Source organism: Molothrus aeneus, chromosome 3, assembly GCF_037042795.1.
Source record: "Molothrus aeneus isolate 106 chromosome 3, BPBGC_Maene_1.0, whole genome shotgun sequence".
Lineage (NCBI taxonomy): Eukaryota > Metazoa > Chordata > Aves > Passeriformes > Icteridae > Molothrus > Molothrus aeneus.
Window position 1 is genome coordinate 39,843,980 of NC_089648.1, and position 21,710 is coordinate 39,865,689.

Consider the following 21,710-nt stretch of genomic DNA (forward strand, 5'->3'; position numbering starts at 1 on the left):
ATTGCTATTATTCATCAGTGCTGTTGAAATGTTGGCTGGAAGGACCTCCAGAACCCCTGGAGGTTCCCTTAGGCTGTGGGTTTGCCTGACCCTGTGCTTAAATATTGGTTGGTGGGATTTCAGTCTCACAAACTACCCTGCTCCAATGATGTATGCAATGACTATGCCAAATAAGTCTATTATACCTTTTTAGTTATTATGGTTTTTTCTCTGCATTGCTTTTATCTCCTTTGTTGCCTCATAATGTAGTTAATCTTGTCACAGTGCCAGAGGTGATGAGCAATGGCTGATCTTACTCATTAACACAACAATCCCTTTATACACAGGGATGTTCTCCTTGTAGCACTTTCTATTCTCCCTCCTCCCTGGGAAGGCGAACCTATTCCTGTCAATCACTCCTTGAAGCCTTTCGTGGTGCCTCAACTTTGTAATTTTGGCCTGCCTTCTAGTATCAGAGCCCATAGTCAGTCTAACTGCCCCAGCTGAGACCTCAGAAGCATTTGAAATAAACATTTTCAGTGGCCGTCATAGCACAAAAGTGTTGTCCAGTCAAGGTTGTGGTTTTTCACTTTTTGAAAAAAAATTGTGAGCAGGGACATGGTGCTGCTTGCTCAGTTTGAGGCATGCTGTGATTACTAGGTGTTTTCAGCAATGCTACTGCTTACCCAGTCTGCACTTTTGAATCGTTTTCTTCCTGTTTCCAATAGACAACATGACAAGACTGTCATGGGAGGAGCCGACACATGGTTCATATGCCTGTGCTGGTGGTTTCCAGCTCTTGCTGACACTCAGTACAGCAGGAGCCATAAGATGAAGAAAGCCCTGTAGGCACTGGAGCAGGGTGTTGGCCTCCCCGCTTCCCCCAGCCCCCAGATCCTGTCCAGGAGCCCAGAGGCTGTGTGGACACTGTGTGCAGCAGGTACTCAGCTGTACTGGCCCTGTAGTTCTTGGCTTTCTCCTCGTTGGGTGCTGTGTGCTGTTTGCCTCTGTTCCAAGGTGCTGCTAAGGACTCTGTTTCCACACTGGTGGCTGCATCAACGTGTGCAGGGAAACCACATTTCTCTCTCATTCTGCACCACAGACATGATACAATGTGTTAAAAGGCAGATATCACCACAAGAGAAAATTTTTCCTGTGGTCCAGAGATTAAACCACAGCTGCCAGTGGTTTTGCTGCAAGTACAGCAATTGCCAGACAGGAGATTACACCACAATATTGGGCTTGCACCCCAGCCTCCACACTCAAGTTTTCTAGGAACATATTGCCAAGATTCCTTTAGTGTGGCTCCCTCCCCAGTTCTGGACACCCTTGTGCCATGTCTGTCACTACTGCAGAAGTTTCAGAGCCAGGCCTGTCCCAGCCAGTCAGTCCTGATGCAGCAATGGCTCAGTGTTTCAGGGCTGGGAGAAAGCTCTGGCTGCAGTTTCAGCCTGGCCAGGAACCCCAGAGGCACCTCATCAAGTGCACCATCAGACATGGTTGCTGCTGAGGACCAGCCACTACCCTGAACACAGAATTATAGGCTGGCTTGGGTTGGAAGGGACCCTGAAAACCACCTAGTTCCAAATTCCTTGCCATGTACAGGGACACCTTCCTGGAGACCAGATTGCTCAAGACCTCATCCAGCCTGGTTTTGAACACTTCCAGGGGTGGGGTAACCATAGCTTCTCTGGGCAACTTGTTCCCGTGCCACACCTTCCTCATAGTAAAAAATTTCTTCCTAATATCTAATCTAAACTCGTTCCCCTTCAGTTTAAAGCCACTCCCTCTTGTCCTATCTCTTCATGCCCCTGGAAAAACTTCGTCTCCTGCTTTCTTGTAGACTCCCTTCAGGTACTGGAAGACTGCTGTAAGTTCTCTGGGGAGGCTTCACTTCTTTAGGTTGAAAAATCCCAACTCTCTCAGCCTGTCTTCATCAGAGACATGCTCCAGCCCTCTGATCATCTTTGTGGACCTCCTCTGGACTTGCTCCAGCAGTTCCATGTCCTTTCTATTTTGGGGAACCCAGAGCTGGACACAGTACTCGAGGTAAATACAATGTCCACACTCAGAAAAATGGAGTAGAGGGGTAGAATCACCTCTTTCAACCTGCTGGTCACAACTCTTTTGACGCAGCCCATGGCAGAGTTGGCTCTCTGGGTGCATTCTGCAGCTTTTCTTGACTCTCACCCTCATGCAATCCCCAGGACTGAATGTCCACTTGCAGCTGGAGTAAATCACGTTGGGCTCTTGCAGCACGTGTTTTAGCTTGGTTTTGCACAGAAAAAAATCCAATATGAGATCTTTGGAACTGCTCCTTGGTGCAAGCTGAAGTACAGCATGCGAAGACTAGGAAGAAATTCAGAATTGCACCACAGAATGGAAACGCAAATGTGAACACCTTAGATTGGCTCTTTTATATATTAGCTTTGCCCAGGAGAAGCTGAGGCTCAGACAGAAGCTGGGAAACCTGGCTAATTACAGTTACCTTGGAAAGGTGTTAGGAGTGTGCTTCATCACTGCCTGTTAGCAAATGCTCTTCAAGAAACACAAACAGTAGCCAAAGAAACACAAAGTGATGTGGAGTACAGGGTTTTGGAGAAAGCCAGTGGAAAATCAAGCATCCTATCTATGGGATAAGGGAGACAGAGAAATGCCAATCTCTCTGCCATTTTCAGTCAGAAATTAACTACAGGTAAAATCATATGTCCTACAAAGATGGTGATTTTTCACAACTGCTGATGTTTTCCCGAAAAATGAATTCTAAAATACATAATCTTGCTTGGAGTGTCAACAATAATCATCAGTTTTGGGTTCACCCAAGCACCAGTTTTGGATTCCCCACTTCCTTCAGGAGACTTGTCAGAAGCTTGTGCTCTCTTAAAGAGTTATTTCCAGAAATAATGCAAATATTTTATATACTTGTCTTCAGGGGTCAGCATTATTGTGGACCCTGAAAATCTGTCAGTAGTTAAAAGCTTCTAGCCCAGTTCCTTTGGAAATGTCAATGGCAAGTCTAAGATGTGTTTATCTTCCTGAAGACTGACTTGCACTCATGCAGCTAGGCAAACACTGCTTTCAAGTGGTTAAGTATTTGCAGCTATAATCAAATTATTTTAAAAGAGACAGCATTTCACTCTCTATCAAGATAAAGCAGGTTAGATTTGTTTTATGTCATTTGCTACCAAAGATGCTACCTCTGATCTTACTGCAATAGAAACAGAGAAAACTTATTTTGCTTTCTGCACAATCTTATATTAAATTATATTTCCTCTTTCAAAGACTATTTTCCAGCAATTTCAGACATGCTGCCTTCTCCATCCCTCCATTCCCTTTTCATTCCAGCACAAGACATACTGCTCAACTCAAAGGGAACCACAACATCACTACCAGCCCAGAGCCCCCACAGGGAGGACTGGCAGCAGAGGTCTGATGACATCCAGGGCAGGATACAGAGAGCAGAGCCAGCCTTTTCATCTGCCCATTGCTGAGGTGGTACCCAAGCCCCTCCCTTGTCCTCTGTGACCCTGAGCCAAGCCTGCAGCCCTGAGCAGCTAGGAGATGCTGATGCTTGTCAGCTTAGGATCTTTGACACCCAAAGCTATTTTGTAACCAATCTGCCATCTATTAGCACAAATGGGGAAATAAAAAAGAAGGGTTCTGCTCCTGCTGCTCTCTCAGGAAAGCACAGTAGATGAATGGGCCAGGTTGCATGAAGGGATGTCTCTATACTCACAAATTTATCCTGGACCGTTCATCTCAGGTCTCCACAGCACCCACCTGTTAAATACACACCCATTGTGTACCAGGTGTGCACCCCACAAAAATCCCTGCCTGCTGCTGTAGGGGCTGTTGCCCCTCATTCTTCCTGAATGTCACTGATTCCACTACCTGAGAAACCACAAAGTCTAAGTACAAAGCAGGTGGCACTGTGCCACAGGCTGGACCAACAGAGGACAAAAAGGCCAACTCTGTCCAGAAAACTAAAACCTCCGACAGGGATTGTCCCAAAGGGGACAGACAGAGGGACCAAAGGTGGGCCATGTCCCCACTCTGTCTCCCCCTCCTCTGCCCCCACCAAAACTTGCTGAATAATGTTCTAGAGAGAGTTTAGGGAAAGAATAGTTCCTCAGGGTCTTCAGCAGCTCTCTGTATGGCAACTTTTATAAAGAAATGTTTTAATGCTAAAAAAGTAAACAAAGAAGCCAAAAATATGTCTCATTTTCATCATTTCATAATTGAAATCTTAAACATTATGAGCATGAGATTTGCTAAACACAGGTCTCAGCTTGAGTAGATTTTTTCCTGTTATACAAAGAAAAATGTCTGGAATATGGTAACCTTGCATTGAGCTAATTTTAAAAAAATATATTTGAAAATTTGTTTCAAATCCTTTTGTGCCATTTAAATTTATTAAATATAGTGGTATTTTAAACAGAAAATTAAGTAAAAAATCAGCAGGAGATTTAGTCTGATTGCTTTGCATGTAGAAAGAAAATGCTCTGCCTGTTTAAAAGAAAAACACACTTAGGCACTGTGACATTCAGTTTTTAAGAAACCTGGTTTAATTATATTTTCCCTAATTAAGGATTTCATTATAGGGGATCACATGATTTAATTATATCAATACCCCAAAGACCTGATTGTGAACATAAAATGTGGATTAAAAGGATGCCTCATCACTTAATTACCTGCTAGATTGGAACAGATCCATGTTGTAGGTCAAAAGGGACATAAAATGCAGGCTTCTGCCTTCCTCTTTGTTGTGTGTGAAGGGTTCTGTGTATAGGGAGAGTAGGAGGGGGGAACACTCATATCTGTACTGGGAGTGATAATTATCTGTGAGCAGTTTTCCAAGCATATATTGAAATAGATGGATAGATGATAGATAGATTAGATAGATAGATAGATAGATAGATAGATAGATAGATAGATAGATAGATAGATAGATAGATTTTAAATTATTGATGTCTTTTAAATTTTCAGCAAGTCTATAATGGAGGTGAGCTTGCATATTTCAGCTTACAGTCTAACAGAAGCCTGTGTATTTCTTCTCAAAAGGTCTTGTCTTTCAGAAGTAAAATGTCAAGCGGTTGTGAATCTTAGGCTGGGTTTTAGACTGTCCCAAAGTGAGCAGATGGATACCCAGTGCTGTAGTAGGGACTGGGGCTGTCTCTCCCTGTGTCCAGTCAGCATGGGGTCCCTGGAATGGTTGCACTTCTGGAGGTTCCTCACCACTGATTAATGGGGCTGATTTGGGGGATGGAGGGGATGAAATCTTTTGGGACATCAGCATAAAGCCAAGGGACAAATGTAAACCTGCCCAAGCCTTGCTTTCCCCACACCTTTCTTCCCCACCCTCTGACCAGCTCCCAGCTGCTGCTGCCAGGAGGAGGCTTTGGCAGGGAGCACTGAGCACATGAAGGTGGAGAACCTGCACCAGTCACATTGGTATAGCTTTTCTTCTGTCATTCAAAAGACCTTCTCACTTTCCACAACCCTTACAAGCTCCTACCTAGCAAAGCTAAGAATCTGACCCTTGTACCCAATGCTCCCAAAGTACAGACCAAATTCTGTCAGCAAGAAAAGGTCCCATGGGTGCCAAGTGCAATTTTATCAGGGCCCATGGCAGCACTGCCTGCTGTGGACTGAGCCTGTTGCAAACCCCCTACAACACAGCTTTCTAAGGGCATTGAAGAGTTGCAGGATATTCACATAAAGTTAGGGTTTTTTCCTCCAACATGCAATAAAAAGGAGATTTCCCTGCTGTCCTGCCCCGGCAGGTATCCTGCTTTTTCCCAGTACCCTCAGGGCCAGCAGACTCTGGTAGGTACAAATGGGGTGACAGATCCACAGTTACATTGCTGCTTCAAACATTGTAGTGTTCCAAAAGCCAGCTTTGCCTATATCCAATCCCTACTCTGATGAGGAGAATGACTCTTGAAAGATATACTTCAAGGCCACCAGGAGGGCTGGTCTAGAAACAGAGGACAGAGTGCTCCTTTTCCTAGGAAAAGTATCTTCAGGCACATGGGAGCAGGATATCCCTTAAGCAAGGGGACAGCCTTCAAAGTGTCTCTGCTCTCTGGGGGCAGCCTGGTGGCTGAAGCACAATCACAGGTGACATCCTGCAAGTGCTGCTGCAATGGTGGTGTTACTGCCTGGTACAAGATTGTGGAGGCCCTGTAGGGGCTTCTCCTAAGTTACACCCCATTGGCTCCTTCCCCTGTGCCTATGCCTGAACATGGGTGCTCCTGAGGCTCTCCCTCCCTTTTCCCTGATTAGGCCTCACCTTGATTCTGCCTGGAGACCAAGGTCAGCTGGGAGGCCCCTGGGGGAGAGAGCTGGACCTTGGGGGGAGTGTGCATCTGAGAGGAGAACATCTCACTGCACGGCTGAATTAAACATCGATGGACATTATGCAAAAGCCTTTTTGATTCTTTACCCTGGGCTTTACTAGCAGCAATTCAAGCTGCAACACAAGATAAGAAACCAAATCCTGGGCCCAGTTTGGGTAGCAAGACTAGGTAAGAAAAAGGTCTCTTGAAACTGCTGCTAACAGCTGATGCTGATACACCCAAAGTCCTCTCTATAGCTTTTCCAAAAGCACTAGGGAGGATACAGACCTGGATGATCCAGCTGTTCAGGGCTATTCCAAACCAAACAACTCTGAACCTCATGACAGGAATGACAAAGATGTGCACCCCACAGCAAGGGGTGCCACAGCCTGGATACTGCCAGCTCCATAGACAGTGCCATCCTGTCTTGCCACTGCTGGGAACAGCCACCCTGCTCTGCCTGCCCCCAGGCACAGCCACTCTGGACACAGCCACCCTGACCTGCCTGCCTCTGGGCAGATCGTGGAGGAGGCTTTGCGCACACACTGTGGCAATGTGCCTGGGCCCTGAGAAGCACATCCAACTGTTAAATTATCATCTGCAAGTGGTACAGTGCTAAGGGATGCAGACCCATTTCTTTTACTTTGATTTGATCCCATTTTCCTAGGCAGGGAAATGCCCCAGTGACAGTATCGCTGCAGATGGCATCACAAAGCCCTGGCTGGCACCAACTGAGTTGGCACAGTCAGATTATCATGTTCGAGTTTGTGTCTGTCTTTTCTTTCTACCCTGCTTTGCTGTGCTAATAGCATTTCTATTACCATATAGGCTTCAGTCAGCTCCTTCAAAAGGACAGAGACCAACACAAAAAGTAAATTTCATTATCACTGGCAAAAAGGATGGGTCAAAGAAAAAGCTAAATGATGCTAGTCTATCTTTATAATTCTTCCTTTTTTCTCCCTCCCTCTCTCTCTCTCATCTGGGCTTAAAGGGAGACTGGAATTGAAGTTGCAGGGTCTCCAGGGCAGTATTGCAGAGCAGTGCTGCTTAATGGGGCAGCTGGTGGAGAGAGCTGAGCACGTTTCCTTTGCAGTTTTCATCTTCATACTTCACAGGGCCTAGGGACTGATTGATGGAATTCTTTTTTTTTTTTTAAACATAGCTTTCTTGAGGCCTAGAGGCTGCCACACTGAACATATGTCCACATATTCCCTTGGGCAGTATTTAAATGTGTGCATCCATGTGACTGTATTTGTTTAGTGTGTGCTCCCACTGATCTAATGGGACCTTTCCCATGACCCATTGCTTCCCTAAGTTTGCCACTTGCTGCTGTCAGGCGAGAGAGGCTTTAGCTTGGATGGCTGTAGCTGTAAATGAATGGGACTTTTTTTCCCTTTCAGTCCTTTCGACTGAACCCTCTTGCTGATGGATCATCTAATGCAGTTTAGTTGAGAACCCTTCCTCGTGCTGTTAAAAAAAAGCCAAACCTAAACAGACCCCATCTGTTGCAATCCTATGTCTATTTATGTGAATGCAAAATTTGTTGGGCTGCTTTCTGCTTGTTAATAAGCCATCCTCTGAGTACAAAATCCATTCTTGGAAAATTCCCAGTAAGATGTGCATTGCTTGCTACACTGGATACTTCTAATGCTAAAATTTCTTGGGAACAAGAAAAGCAGTGGTTGCACTCTGCACTCACTTCCTTTGAGGAAAATGTACAGATCTGCATGGTAGTGTCCCCCAGGCAGGCAGCTCAGTGAGACATAAATTGGAATAAAACTATCTATAAGACATTTCCATGCACAACCTGCTGAGTAACACCCAACACTGCTCAGAGGAGGAGACTAGAAGCAGATTATTTACATTTCCCACTGTTGTAGCTTTGTGCAAAAGCCTGATTATATCCTACCTATGGTCTGTCTTTCTTTTTCAGCAAAAAGCCTGCAAACCCCACAGAATGACACAAGTACAGGAGGTGTTTGAACTGGTTCAGGAACTATGGCTGACTAAAAGAGTTTAAAACTATATAAATATTCCACATGCATCATTTGCACATATTTAAGGCAGTGCTAGGAAATACTGTAATATATGCAAAATGTATAGAGAATTCAAATCAAAACCAGGTGAAATATATTGTCTGCTAGAGCGCTTGCTCAAGAATGGAGCTTTCCTGCCCAGCACCATCCCTGCCCTAAAGAGCTTAAGGGAAACAATGGAGGGCTGAGAGCTGCGAGGGACTGCCCTCACCTCCCTGCCAAGCTGCACATGGAATACCCCTCCTTCAATCTTCTGGCAAATGCCCACAGGCTCACACCACACCAAATCCTGCTCAAGGTGGGGCTGAGGGCAAACCCTGCATCTCTGTGCCATCGGCATGGCATGGGCATGGGCTGGGCTACGTTTTCCAGCACTTTCCACAGGAGGCATACCAGGAAACAAGTACAGCATAAGGGAATTCATGCTGGACTTTGAAATGTCACTCGTGAATCTAAACCCAGCTATCTCTTTTAGCTTGATGTAGGTTGGTGAAAAAAATCAGCTGAAGAATAGTAGGAAATATACAAAATGCAGTGTTTGTTAAATATTGTATTTTCTATTAAATAAAGAATAGTTTTATCAGCAATATCAGTGAGAAATGTATCGTGGACTGAAAAACAACACCAGAGAACTCAGTCATCCTAAGCCTAAACTGACTTTCCATAGAAAAATTATTTACTAAACAAAAGGGCAGCCTTCAGGTTATCTCAGGGGCTGACAAATGTTGTTATACATGTTATTATATGTATGGTAAATGCTACTGTAAGAGATGCTGTCATGTGAACTTGTGTTCAGCTATTAATCACTGGTGGTTTTATCACTTTCAAAAGAAAGTGTAAGATGATGGATTAGCTTATTTACGCCTTCCAAGAAAATACTTATTTTCAAGTTGATTTTTAGCCTTGTTTTCCTTAATCTCCTGAGCCATGCTTCTGCTGGAAAAAGCTTTGGAAATGGGTGACTAGCTTAGCATCCTGGTTTTGCTAACATTTTATGGTTTGTTTTGGTATTTTTAATTCTTTGTCTCTAGGATACTGACCCCAGGAGTACAGCAGGCAATGTTGTATGCACAGGGTACATGTCACCACCTTCCCACATTGCTGTCTTCAAGGAGTCAGGGCTGGCTGGAGATGCCAGTGGTGTGTGTACTTTGGAAGCTTTTACCCAGAAAACCTGAAAGGTACATTCCAAATAGAGCTATAATGTTGTCATGAGGCAGGAAGAAAATTTTGAGCATCTATTCCCCAGATAGATTTTCCAGTCTATAACTCAGCCAAAGAAACAAAGCAGGGCCTCCTGCTGGTTGTAAAATAAGATGAGTTGGTAGCATGAAAAAGGAAACAGACTTAAATGCTTCAGTATATTCTGTGGTGATTTTTTCAGTCAAAATGACACCATAAAATAAGGAAAATAATTACTAATTTCATCAACACTTTAGCCCTTGTTGTTAAATCTGGGTGGCTGCTTAAAAAGTTAGCTACCTAAACATTGATGTCTAAAAGTTGATTAGTTAGGTAAAACCTCCTATATGTTGTGTTAATGACTGTAACAAAGTTTCAACTCTTGCTTGCATCTTACATGCACCACTCCATCATCTGGCACCAGGTTATCCAATTTAGATTTTTAATGTAGAAATAATGAAGAATAATGAAGAATTTCATCATGTAATGAAATTCTTTCCCAATTCATCAGAGTATCACCTGTGCATCAAGATTATTTTATAAAAGTCATGGTGAATGAAGTGATCTTGGGTCACTCCTTTGACAACCCTTGAATCTATCTGGGCTTCTTACTGTAGTATCTATTGCTGAATAGCTTTCATAATCACTTTTGAAACAGAAAACAGTTCTGGTTTAGACATTCATATATCATCTGACTTTTTTGCCAAAGTAATCCACTTTTTATTAATATAAGACAATGAAAAATGTTGCAATTAAGGTTCTAAATTTGTACAAGGGACCTTCTCAATTGCTTGGATCATGCCGGAGAAAATACTTTTACAGTAGCTAGAGAAGCAGCTACCTTTTTAATTTTAAATAATATTCACTTCCTCATCTTTGCACCAAATTATTTCTGGTGCTTTTTCATTTGTAAAACAAATATCACTTTTCAAATGAAGCAACACCATATGTAGTGGGTGTGGAGAGTTGCTTGTGGAAGCTGATTCTGAGATGAAGAACTGACCCACTTGTGAGTACCTACACCCTACACCTCAAGCCCCCGCTGCTACTCACCAGGGACACTCAGGTCTTATGGCCCCCACGTTAACCTTGCCTTTCAAGGGCATTTTTTGCACAGTCCCATGGTGATCATCAGTTTTCTTCACCTTTTCTGATCCATTTAAAAATGTGGTTCCATCCCACTTTCTTTGACTACATGCATTTCACTAATTTTAAACTCTTTTGTAAACCTGAAATCTATTCTGTGGAATTGAACACAATTGGGATGTGGGTGCACAAGGATTCATCGGTGCTGCTGGAGTCTACGTCAGTCTCTGATGTGGTTTTCCTGTAATTCTGCCATATTGGTTTTGTGTGATGACATCTGTGCAATGCAAGGTCAGCTAGATCAGAAATAACCCTTTCTTAGGCATTTGTTTTGATGCCAAGTGAAATTTACCTTTCCTCAAGTCCATTTCTTTTGGGTCCGTTTTCAGAAACTGCGTGTCCTTGGCTGGTAGCTGCTATGACCCCACTGTTCACTGCCCACAGCCATCTCCTTCCTCCTCCTTCCTCTCTGCTGAACTTGCCAGTCATTTTGGTAGCCTTCATTTTACACCCCAGATCTATCATTGGTGCCCCTATCTAAGCTGTGGGGGGATTCATAAACACTGCCTTGGTCACTGTGGAGCAGGGTAAGACCCAACTGCCAAGCTCAAATCCCAGTTTCATCAGAAAGTGGCTTGCTAAGAGTTGTGAAGTTCTCAGAACCATGAAGTAAGCCACAGCAGAGCACCACAATTTAGTTCAGATGCAACTGGTGTGATCTTACTTCAGCTTTCTGTGAGGAAATGGTTGTTTCTGACACAGAGAAAGCCTGCTTTCCCCTCAGTGGTGGATAACTTTGCTCTTTTTTGTATAGTGAAATAGAAAGTATAGTGGGAGCGCTGAGCATAATAAAGCACGAAAAGTAACTCCTCTGTGCTGAAGGGCTCAGCTGGAGTGCTGTATCCAGGCTGAGGCACCACACTTTAAGAGGGATGTGGACAAACTGGAATCAATCCAGGAACAGTGATGAGAGAGCTTAAAAACATAACCTATGAAAGAAGGCTGAAGGAACTGAGGTTGTTTAGATTAAAGACTAGACTAAGAGGAGATGCAACAACATAAATGCAGTTATGTAAGTGGTTGCTGCAAAGAGGGAAATAAACTCTTCTCTCTTCTCTCAACTGTGGACTGGAAAAGAAAAAGGGGCTGCAGTTGAGAACTATAGATGCATATAAATTTGACTTTCTGTGGAGCACTGGGGCTGAATCTGTGGGAGACTGTCTGAGCAGCGGGGAAAGGGGAAATCCACGGCTCGGGTTGTCCCTCACCAGTGTAGGCCACACCTGTAAATGTAACATGTTTGACCAAGAGCAGAGAGGGAGCCTGAGGCTGGAAGGAATGATGACAATCAGGCCAGCTGTGGGGAGAAACAAAATGTTTGTTTGGACAATTTGCATCTGTTGCTTTTTTTAACCGGATAAGAGAGTACACTATGTAATATACACACACCAGCCTCACTTACCGACAGAGACTTAAAATATTTATATCACGGACAAACAATGCCAAGGAACTCCCCTACAAATGCAGTGATTTAATAAACACAGTACTGTAATGTAGCATTTATCTTTATTATACATAATCAGCTGTTGCTTTTACTTGGGTAGAAATAACGTCAAACTGAGTCAAGGTAAGATGGGGAGGTTGGAAGGTTCCCACTTCCCCAGACCCAGACATACACACCTTTTTGGCTTTTGCAAGTACAAATGGGCTTTAAGACTCTGTGAGGCACAGCAAAGAACTTCCTACTGTGGCCCCACAAAGGACTGTGCATCTCACAGACTTCTTGAGGTCTCACATAGCAGATAGCTCCTCTCCTCGGTCTCCATCAATCTCATGGAATACATATCTTCCATAACACCATTGAATAAATGTGTATGCATGTATCTAGGCAAAAGCTGTGCATTGCTTCCCAAGCAAAGGTCAGCAAGATATCTATCTAACAACACAGGTTACTTTCTACATAGAGATTTTTATACTGGACAACAGGTACCAGATCCTCAGACAAATCCAACCCAGTGCTCAGGGTTCACTGCCATGCTCAATACAACATTAAAAAAAAAAGTGAAGGTGATATGCTGTGACTTTATTGACAGTTCCCAATAACATGATAATCCCATGCTTATATGATGTAAATCATTGATGGACTGATTGGCTGAGTGAACTGTCTACTGCAGGTGCTTTTTCTCCCTGATATGTACTAATATGCTATTAGTACATGTATACAAGAAAAAACCCAAATGTAAGAGTTGGAGAGGTGGCCATTTTTCAAGGGTATTTACATTCTTCTTAATGGAGGCATTTTTTCATGTGCTCATGAATGTGATCCAGCCTGAAACTTTTTTTTCTGTAGGAATATTTCTGTGTTCTTCCACCTTCATGTGAAATAGGGAATTGCCCCAAAGAGCATTTAATCAAGCAACCGCAGTTTTAAGTGAAGCTTTGCTTCTGGAGAAAGAACTCCACAAATTGCTTGAAGGTCAGAGTAGGAGTTGGCCCATACTTTGCAGACTTGTGAAAACACGATGCCAGCAGGCTCTGAGAGCAATGTGAACAGTGGTTGTGCCGTTTGGAGATGCAAATGGATGTAAACACATAAATATTACACATATGGAAAACTTTTTCCTTGGGCAAAGTAATGGCAGAGCTGGGGTCATTAGCAGATATTGTTCCCTGTGACTTAATCCAAGCTCACGTCACCACAGTGAGGCCTCATCACCAAATCCCTGTCACCTCCATACCCAACTGAGCCCCATATTAATACACCCAAATTAGACTGCCCTGCATGATCTTTAGTTCTTTAAAAGACAGGGTTGGGTTTTTCACGTCCCTTCTCAGTGAACACTCACCTAGACAGCAACTATTTTCATGTCAAAGCAAGGATACAGTTGCCAAAACGGACATCACCATTGGGATGGCATCTGCTAAATAAGACTGAATGCTTCACAATCATAGGCGCCAATGTAATTTCATCACAAATTTTCTTAATTGAAAGCAGAATAGCCTCCTCCTGAAGAGTCAATTACTTGCTCTTACCTGATCTGTTGGGAAAGTACCTGGCTGTGGTGTCTCCCAGTGTTGGGACAAAGAGATCTCTTAGATCCAAAGAGAGAAGGAAGGGATATTTTGGGCAGTACATGGGTTATCTGAATTTACAAACCATTCAGGAATAAGTGAGCTTCTTGAGGAGAGCACTAACAAGCATTGTCAAGGTTCCCAGACAAAGATCATAAGTGTTCTTTCCACCAGTCTCTGTTGAGTTCCCATAACAGTGTCTGTATGTCACCTGGGTCTGGAAGACATATGACCATGAGGTGTGAAACGTGTCCTAAGTAACACCTTTGGAGAAGCCTTGGAGTGGCTTTTCCAGGCTGTGTTGACAGCACAGGACTAATGTGCTTTTTGGAGCATAGCACAGGAGTGGTCCCTGAGATGTCAGGCAGGGGGGAGAACAGACCTGGGCTTCCTTCCAGAGTAGATAAGGACATGCAGGCTTAGGGATGAGAGAACGCTGCATTTGGCACCCCGGGGGGCGGGAGGGACTGCAGAGTAACCTGCACCCTCTGCAGACACAGGTCTCCACTGTTCAGGACATATCCGCAATGCTCCTCAGTGAAGATTCTGGCAGCAATGTCAGTGTTATCAGGGAGCTTAAGGAAAATAGCATTCTGTCAAAACTACAGTGCCAAGCCTTCTGCAAAGCCCAGGTGCTGTTCAGCAATGGAGGAGCTACAAGACAGTCTGTTTAAGGGTTTATTTTCTTCTTTCCCAATGTCCTGGATACCCGAAAAACCTCTTCTTACTCCTGGCCTTTCTTGGAGGAGCCTTGGAATATCCCACATGACAACAGGGAAGCCAATAAGGGGTACCTTTCTCTACAGAGTCTGAGACCAGAGCTGGACACCTCACCCACAGCAAAGCAAGGGCCACTGAACCAGAGGAAACTCATCCTGGCTCACCAGAGTGATGGCTAGGGATCATTCTCATAACCATTATCCTTGGTCACAGGCAGGACAGAAGGAGTTGGTAGGGCAACCCTGGGGAAAGTTCTTGCTGGAATAGGGCATTGGACCCCCATTGACAGGTATTAGTAAATATCTGGTTCCTCAGATACTGTGTGGTGAGAAGAGGCTTCTGCTTAACAGGGCAGTAACTCCATAGAAGGGGCACCTTGGAGGACAGGACACTGCATAGGTGCTCTTGGGTGCTGGATAGTTCCCAAAGACTAATGTACTAGTCATCTTCTGTTCTGCTTTGTGCCTACAGGCTTTAAATAGTGTGCCTAAAGGCATTAGACAGTGCTGCAGTGGGACTGTAGCTCCTTAAACCTGTGTTGTGATCATAGGTGTCAATGAAGGTGTTAGAATGGAGAGGAGAGTACTGTCAAGGAACTGCATGATAGAGGACAGGGATGTGGAGGCAGTCAGGAGTGCAGCAGGAGCAGAGACAGCTGCCCAAAAGCTTGGAGCCCCCAAGGCACATTCACACAATGGCAGAGCACAGGCAGGCAATTACATTCCCCCAGAAAAACCTTCATCTGCTCTTTGGTGTTTTTACTAGAAGTCCATTGTCATGTCTCAGCAAATCGTGGGCTGTGCCTCATCAAGGCAAAAATGTGTTTCTTCCTCCTTTCTTACTTTGATGTATTTCACTTCCATATAATGTCCAGAGGGATAATTTAGCATGTTCAAATGCCTTATTGAGGAAGGACTGCATTGTTCTTCCAGCCTTTGCACCGCATCGGAATGTGCCTCTTCCTGAGCGCTCCTGCGCATGGCCAGCCCATGATAAAGCTTAGGCTGCTTTTCTCTCATTGTTTCTCCTTGCCTTTGCCTTTCTCTTCCCAGCTTCATTTGTCCGAATACTAATTTGTGTTTATAACAAGAAGTGGTTCCTGCACCTCCCCTTTGTTGCCTAATTGAAGGGAAACTGAGCAACAGGTGGATCTCAGGAAATATCATTAGTCTCTTTAAATTGTTTTTGGCACTTCTATGAAAGAAAAGTTCAGCTCAATGCAACTGGCTGTTCGCTCTTTCCAGGCTAATTACAGCAGGGCCCAAATGAGGAACATATTTGAACAAACCTAATTTAAAGAAGGTGAGCTGCTCACCCAGCTTGGTATTATTTACACCCTTAGAGTTGCACAAGTTAAGGACTTTGATGAAGCTGTGTCTTATAACCAAACCTCTAAAGGAGAATAAATCCCTTGAGTATTGCATAGCATAGAAGTACCATTGGTGCACAGAAACACAGCCAGCCACAACCCAGTGTGTTCATGTTTATGTAAGGGCTTCCTTTTAACCTATTCTTTTGTTCATAGAGAATAGAAACAGTGTATAAGGACAAAAGTATTGTTGTAGGTTTGATTTTGAGAGGTGCTTGTCAGTGGAGCCTGTAACTGGAAAAGAAAAGCTAACCAGGGAGACTTCTTCCTCACCTCCTTGGCTCACAAGTCTGAAAAGTCACAGACAAGGAGAAAAAATGCTAAAGAAAACAAGCAGCATGATGCTTCAGTGTGTGGTTTTAGCCCAACAATTCCCAGTAGGACAAAAGAGGCAAGATCTCACAGTATGCTCCTTCTATCCCTTTGTAGACAGAGCTCCAATTTCTGCTATTTTTAAAACCAGAACCCTGGGGGAATATTTCACCATTGAAAATCAGCCAAATGCATTAACAAAGTGCTCCACCTGTTACAAGAATGCAGGCAAAGGGCTGGATGATGGCAGCTCTCACTTGATGGTCAGCAGTCAGGATATTCCTTACATGTGATATCCCATGATTTTTGACCAGCTGAAAATCTTGCCATCTGCTTTGTCTTTCGAGGCTTGAACAACTAGGCAAGTCAGAGGAAAAGATATGACAACATATTCTTTAATTTCAAGGGTAATTAAAGGAGATGGTAGGTATACTGAATCTAAAAATGCAAAAAGTAATGTAAATATAACTGGCTCAGTGATACTGAGCTCTCACCATTGTCTGAAATGTAGCTCCTTCATATTTCTTTCCACTGAGAAGCTGGGAAGCTCAGCACAGAAATCTTTTGACATGTAATGTGTCATGGGCTGTTTGGAGCAGGAGTAATCAGTGGGTGTTGACAGCAGTAGGGCAAGAAGTGGTACAGCAAAAACACACACACACACACTCAACTACAAAAGCTGGGGAAGCCAAGGACAATGAAATCATCATTAAACAAGCATTTTTCCCCCTGACATGGGAACAGGGATACAAGTAGAAAAGCCCTGGCTTTTCAAGCAATGCCTCTATGGATTTATAACTGTAAATACCCCCTTTTATAAAGGATGTATTTAGGAAGCAAACTGGTTCCCTTTTCGTGAATGATCTATTTTACAGGGCTTAAAAATATGTCAAGGTTTGCTGCAGTAAATCCTCCTCATGCTGTAGCTGAGTAATGTAAGCAACTTGGGTTGCCTTTTAAACAATTCCCAGTGTGTGGCATGGCCAGTGCAGTTTGAAATGCCTCTGTCTATCTAAACAGAAACAGATGTTTGAACAGCAGAGCTGTGCAGAAGTAATTCTTCAAACAGTAGATTAAAACATCTGTCAGGACCATTGGATGGGACCAGACAAGCAGCAGCAGTGTCAGCTGGGACTGCCAGTCACTTCTACCTTCCCCTGGAGGTGGAAGGCAAAGGACGGGGGAATTCTGTCTGTTCTTTGCATGTGACACCCTCTTATTTTGCCTTGTTTCTCCAGCAATTCAGAAGATTACAGGCCCAGCTGTGCAGAAAAGCTCACAACCTCTCTCAGCATTGCCTTCCGTAACAGAGGTCTCCTAGGCTTTCACTTTTCCCGTTAATGTCTTTTTCTGCCACTGCTGGCAGTCGGTATGAAAGCTGTGAAGTGCTGGTGACATGCCAGGTTACAGCATTTTACAGTTATTTCCATCTGTCCTTCATGTTTCAGCATTTGACCAGTTTAGTGCCATTGCAAGCAAATTCTTCAGGCCTCACTGGGTCAAATAGATGACAGCCGACTAATCTCCTGCAACTTGCCCGCAGGAGCTGTGCCACAGGCAGTGTATTCATTTCCAGCTGAGCAAGAGGCCAAACCAAACCCTTGGATTAACACCTCTTTTGCACTCACCCCCACCCCAAAATCAGAGCCAAGAAAGTGATACAGAGAACAGTGATACTGTTCCAAAGTTTTTGGTGAATCAAGTCAAAGCTCTGAATCCTAACAGCCCCTGAAGGATACCATTTTTACAGTCTGGACTACAAATCCATAGTCTTGAATCCACTCTCTGTTTCCAGCCTGGATTTTTTCTTACTTCTTTTTTAGCATCCAGAGGAATAAGGACAGGGGACAGCCCTACCCTCTGGACTGCTCATTTTGGGGTGTAGCTGCTGTGGCTGCACTCCCAGCACCTTCCTCTTTCGGGCACGCTCCTGCTGTGCACACCTGAATCGAGGCTGGGACCAGGTCTGCCACCCCAGATCCTCGGGTGTTCCCTGGGAAGTCCCTCACCACCACGAGGTGCTAGTGCTGGGACAGGCAGCACAGGGTCCCCTGTGAAACTGGTGGAGCTCTCCCTTCCCCACACACAAGTTGCTCTCCCATCTCATTTGTCCCCAGCAGCCATTAATTGTGGGCTATAGCGGCAGCAGATTACCTCACGACAGCCTGGCAGATGTGCTCTTGCTGAATAAATAAACTCATTTATATGGCTGTAATGACTGTTGCTTCTGTGCTCTCATCATGAAAACTCCAGCCTATCTACAGCAGTTTATAAACAAAGCTGCTTTGCCTTTATGGAAAAGCAATTTGTGGCTGAGGAGCCTCAGCAGTGACTCGTGCCAAAGAGAGCTGAGGCCATTTCTCAGGGAACAGGTGTCCACATCATTAAAGCCACCACCCCCCCTGGCAATAATTGCCATCCCTGTTGGCACACTGAGAAAAGAAATTGGGGTTTGTCTGGGCCATGAAGATCAGCCTCCGCACTCCCTCCTTCAAGGTAGCTGCTCTGCCTGCGGCATTGCTGTGGCAGGGAGAAAGCTCAAGTGCTGTGTGGTGGATGGACTCACTCTCTGATGGTGGGGGCAGGGAGCACTGGGAAACTGGCACAGACTGGTGAAACAAAAGCATTCATGGGGAGAGAGAAGGAAACTGTTTATTAGATGGAGCAAGTTCATTAACTTCCTCCTTCCCCTCTCTATTTAACTCTCTCCTTGCTTCATCTCTTCTCCTCTGTTTCTTCCCTTTCTTCTTCCTTCCATTATTATTGCAGAAAGTAAAACAAGCTTCACCCTGTAGTTTCTTAGGCTGCTTGCAGCTTTAGAGCAATAAACTGCAACTAAAAAACACACTGTGCCCCAAAACACAGCAAAGCACAGGCATGCACCCTGCAAAAATAGAGGGCTGCTGAGCAAAGTTCTCAGCTAAGTGGGATTATCTCTCATCCACCTGAATCACTGAAGTGACCCCATCTATCCCACTTGTGCCCCCACCTGGGTAGTTTCCTCCACCTCTGTGGCCCAGGTAGCCATGTGAGCCATGAGCACAGAGGGAAGAGGGAAACTTGAATGAATGGCACATCTTCCCTGCAGACAGCCATGGTTAGCACCACACACATGGTGCCCGGGCAGGAGAGTCACGCTGCAGAACCGCCATGTGGTTGCAGTGACTTCACCCTGCTAATTATGGCAAGGCAGGAACATGCTGGCAGTATTTAGGGGTTTAGATTATAGCCACACTACAAAGTAAACATGCTGTGAGTGGTGTTTTAGTCTATAACCAAAGACAGGATGACTGTCTTAGTTAAACGCCCTGGTAGTCTTGAGTTAGGGGATTTTGGGCAGGAATGGGAGCTGCATTAAAGTAAGCCAGGGTTTGTCCTGAAATATGCATCTCCAAGAGGATGCATTGCTCTCTGAGCAAGATTATTTTAAAATCCCCATTAAGCCACAAAAACAAATGTTTTCACAAGCAATCAGGACATTACTGCTCCAGCAAACTTAGCCATGAGCATAACGGCTGGGAAACATGACTGTGAAGACAAGGGAGCAGCAGGAAACGTTTCCAGGGCTGGAGCTAAGACAGCCATCCTCAGCAGCTGCTGGCCATCCGTCTGCCTTACACTGGCCATGTCCCCACAGTCCCTGTGGGTCATCAGCAGGGCACTGCTGTTTGTAAGCCCAGCTCTGTGCAGTGGCTGCTCAGAGGAGGAGCAGCTCTGCTCACACACGCCGCTGGGGCTGGGGCTTGCTGCCTCCTCCCTGCTCTCGCCTGCAGCCATGGCTGGCACCTGCCATGCCTATGGTGGGCATTTCTGCAGCTGCCTAAAGCATCAGGGAAAATTGCCTCCCTCTCTCCATGGATTATCTTTAGTGCCGGGCAGCAGTGACAGGGTGAACACTGCCATTGTCTTGCAGCAAGCCCAACAGAACCAAAATGCACCCACTCAGGGCAAGGCTGCCCCAAGCCTCGTTTCCAGCTCTTTGACATTGCTGAGGGGGACAGAGAAAAAGAGTTAGGGCCTGGAACAGTTTTTAGGGACAAACCCAGCAAGTGGCATTTTGCCTTCCATTAACTCTGCTGGTTTTACTCTCTGCAGAGTTAATTACAAATCAGTTTAATTGTTCTCTCGCTTGATAACTTTCTAATCTTTCAGAGACTTGCTGCACAGCAGGCTGTAAGGTTATATTTTATCACTTCTCTTTCCATTAACCCCATCATGTTAGTCTGTGGTCCGCTTCCTCCCTCTCTCCCCAGAATGTTGACCATTAAATTGATTAAAACCAACGTGGGCAATGGCTCTGTTGAGAGCCTTCCCTCTGCTCCCTGCCAGCCACAATGGCTGTCACACTGTCGGGTCACGAGCAGTGACTTCTCTGCCACCCCTACATTCCCTCCCCATTACACCACCAAGCAAGGCAGAAAAATCATGCAGTGATGCATGACTGTGCAGAGAAATGAGGGAGAGAAACGAAAAAATCACTCTGAGGAATGTGAATTAAAAAAAAAAAAAATAAAAAAGGTAACAAACCCTTGCAACCTGCAAGTCAATTATAAAAACATCCCAAGTCTGCCAGGAATTCAGTCTTGGATGCCTTCTTACAGTCAGCACTGACCGGCATTTTCCCATCACCTCTCGCTTTCTGATCAGACCACTTGGTGTAGATTAACAGCATCTGCCACTTTTGCTGCTGTTACATCTCTGGATGCTGGATACAACAAGGGGTGGGAGGGAAAGTGATTTGGTCACTTTTTTATCTTTCCTGGTTTGCAACATGCAACAGCATGCAGGTCACACATTCAGGATACAGAGGATCTGGGAGCTCTGCAAGTGCTCCCAGGTATAGTTTGTTCTACCTCTGACAGCAAACACAATTGATGTAAAATTAATTTACAAAAAGCAAATAATGCTGAGTTCTCCCACAATGCCCTCAAACAGGAGAAATCCTGAAATACCTGAGAAATCGGGTACACTAAAAGTACAATGTTTCAGAAATTTTCTCGTTCAACTGTTTGAACAGAATTTTTTGCTGGCTTATGCTTTTGTGTCTGATATGATGTGTTCTATATTCACTAGATATGGTTTGTTTTCTTTATTTCACTGAGCATATCCATATCTTACTGAGATTGGTTCTGTTTCTGCCTTCAGGGACATCCTAGAATTAGGAATCTTATCACAAAAATACTCCAAAGAACTCATGGTTTATACGTGTAATCTAACACTTGTCTGATGTCAAACTCAGAAGAAATCTTGCCATGCAGTGCCATTACTGCCTCAAGAGAGGATAAGGAGAGTTTTTTGTAAGCCCATTAAGGCATTTCCAGGCAAGAGTAGCATCCAGAAGCCCCTTGACCAGATGATCTTGTAGGAGACCCAACCACCACCAGCCTTCCTCTGACCAACCAGCCTAAACCAGGCTGGCTGAACAGCTCCAGAGTGGGGAATGCTGCATTGTCACTTGACACAAGCTGCTCTGTCAGATGAGATCAATGGCTCCATTTATTATCATTTGATAACAATAGTTAATACCAGACATGTATTTGTTCATCTTTCACCCCCAGTAATTCACAGAAGACTGCTGTGTGCTACAGACATGGGATGGGAAGGCAAACCCTGCTA